Consider the following 2,545-nt stretch of genomic DNA (forward strand, 5'->3'; position numbering starts at 1 on the left):
AGACTGCACTGCAGTGACTATTTTTTTTTTTTTTTTTTTAATAATTTAATATAAGTATCTATCTATCTATCTATCTATCTATCTATCTATCTATCTATCTATCTATCTATCTATCAACCAACCTACCTACCTACCTACCTACCTACCTACCTACCTACCTACCTACCTACACTGTAAACAATGTGACTAAGGTTTACTTAAAAATAATTATGGCAACAAAGTGACACGTAATATAATTGAGTAGATTTTAATTTCTTAAGCTTTAAGTAAAATCTACTGAATAGGTTAACAAAAATTAGACAAAAAAATTAAGTAGATGTTAGTAAAAGAAACAGGTAAAATGTGTTGAATTCAGCAATAGCATGGCATGTTTGAGTTAATGTAGCTCAAAAATATTTAGTAAATAGAAATCAATTTTACAAGGAAAGTGTATAAACATTTAGTAAAACTGATCTATGTTTGATCATTTATATAGTAAAATTTGATTTATATTTACTAATATTCTGAGTTAAATGTAATTAAGTTTATTAAATGTCTGGATAAAGATGTTTTGGATTCATTAAATTAAATAATTATTTAAACTCAATTTAGCAAACTGTTACATAACTTTTAACCAAGTTTTAATTGGTATCACATGACTAAATGTTTTCACTAACTTTATACCCAATAATATCTCTTCTTTGTGGCAAGATTTATTTATTTTATAACAGATTGCCATGCATAAAACGAATCTTTTTCAAGTGACAATCTATTTGTCATCCATGTTAATAAAGGAAAGACTACATTTATGCTCTTTTGTGATAAAAAAAAAAGACAGTAAAAAGTGCCAGAACTGCATGAAGAACCTCTGTCCATCAACTACTGGCATTACAGACACACTGGGGCATTTAATAACAACAATGACAAATGCAAAACTTTTTCTATTTTCATATGAACACTTTTATTAATTACATGCACCAACAAACATAACAATGTGTTCTTCTAAAAGACAAGTGCAACTACACTGATCAGTTACAACATTAAAACCACCTCCTTGTTTCTACACTCACTGTCCATTTTATCAGCTACACTTACCATATAGAAGCACTTTGTAGTTCTACAATTACTGACTGTAATCTATCCATTTGTCTACATGCTTTGTTAGCCCCCTTTCGCCCTGTTCTTCAAGGTTAGGACCCCCACAGGACCACCACAGAGCAGGTATTATTTAGGTGGTGGATCACTCTCAGCCCTGCAGTTACAATTACATGGTGGTGGTGTGTTAGTGTGTGTTGTGCTGGTATGAGTGGATCAGACACAGCAGCGCTGCTGGAGTTTTTAAATACCGTGTCCACTCACTGTCCACTCTATTAGACACTCCTACCTAGTTGGTCCACCTTGTAGATGTAAAGTCAGAGACGATCGCTCATCTATTGCTGCTGTTTGAGTTGGTCATCTTCTAGACCTTCATCAGTGGTCACAGGACGCTGCCCACGCTGCGCTGTTGGCTGGATATTTTTGGTTGGTGGACGATTCTCAGTCCAGCAGTGACAGTGAGGTGTTTAAAACATCCATCGGTGCTGCTGTGTCTGATCCACTCATACCAGCACAACACACACTAACACTAACACACCCTTGCAAAATTACCCAGAGCAGGAAGAAAACCAATGTTGTCAGATCCTGCTGACATTTAATTCTTGATTTTGTAGATTTTTATCCTTTCTTCAGCAATGTTCTGTGTCTCCATCATTGTCCTGAAACAGCAATAATAAAAACATTATGTAGGTTTGGACAATGAAACTGTTTGAACAAGAACATGTATATTTGCCGTACAAGCAAACAGTACAGGAATTACACAGAAAAAATAGTAGAAGTAGTGAAAGAGGTTTGGAACAATCTGGACTCTTCTTAGAGCTGGCTGCCCCATCAACCTAAGCAATCAGGGAGAAGGGTCCGATAATACAAGCAAGCAGACAATTTTTTTTAGCCTTTACCAGATCTGGCCTTCACACTTTATTTTAGCACAAGGCCTCAACATAACAATGTGAAAAAGGTAAAAGAGTTTGAAGACTTTCCAAATGTATTGTAGTTATGACTGATTTTGTAATTCAACCTTCCCATTAGGTAGGTTAAGGAAAGGAAAGGTAGGTTAAGGACTTTTTTAGCATGTGCTTCAACTTACATTGTACTCTTTTAAGAGGTGATCTATAGAATCCCCAAGATACACCATCAAACATTGAATGACAACTTCTCTTGACATGTCAATGCTAGTATTGCTTGAAGCCTGAAATTACAAAAAATAATAATTATCCATTGGCTCTGCATATCAACAACATATCAATAATGTAGCAGCATTGAAGCACCAGTAGATGATCAAGAGACTTTTAATTAACTGCATAAATATAATTCACTTTATTTGGAGTCCAAGTTTAGATCTGTAGATGTTCACCTGAGAAATCACTGATCCTGTAACAAGTCTGATATCACTGACTTAATGTCAACATGATGAAATTCAAGTAAATGGAAAATGAGGTATGGTGAATTATGTTCAAACTGTGCATCACCA

At 34.7% G+C, this 2,545-nt stretch overlaps 1 long non-coding RNA gene across 1 annotated transcript; it reads right to left on the reverse strand.

The window, feature by feature from the left end:
• Positions 1–915: 915 nt before the first annotated feature.
• On the reverse strand, positions 916–2,258 carry LOC134323022 (uncharacterized). Its single transcript, XR_010013999.1, has 3 exons — positions 2,162–2,258; positions 1,627–1,733; positions 916–1,231 (listed from the first exon to the last, which is right to left on the reverse strand). It is a non-coding gene; the product is annotated as an uncharacterized LOC134323022 (long non-coding RNA).
• Positions 2,259–2,545: the final 287 nt, after the last annotated feature.

The sequence above is a fragment of the Trichomycterus rosablanca genome, chromosome 1 (assembly GCF_030014385.1).
Source record: "Trichomycterus rosablanca isolate fTriRos1 chromosome 1, fTriRos1.hap1, whole genome shotgun sequence".
Classification (NCBI taxonomy): Eukaryota; Metazoa; Chordata; class Actinopteri; order Siluriformes; family Trichomycteridae; genus Trichomycterus; species Trichomycterus rosablanca.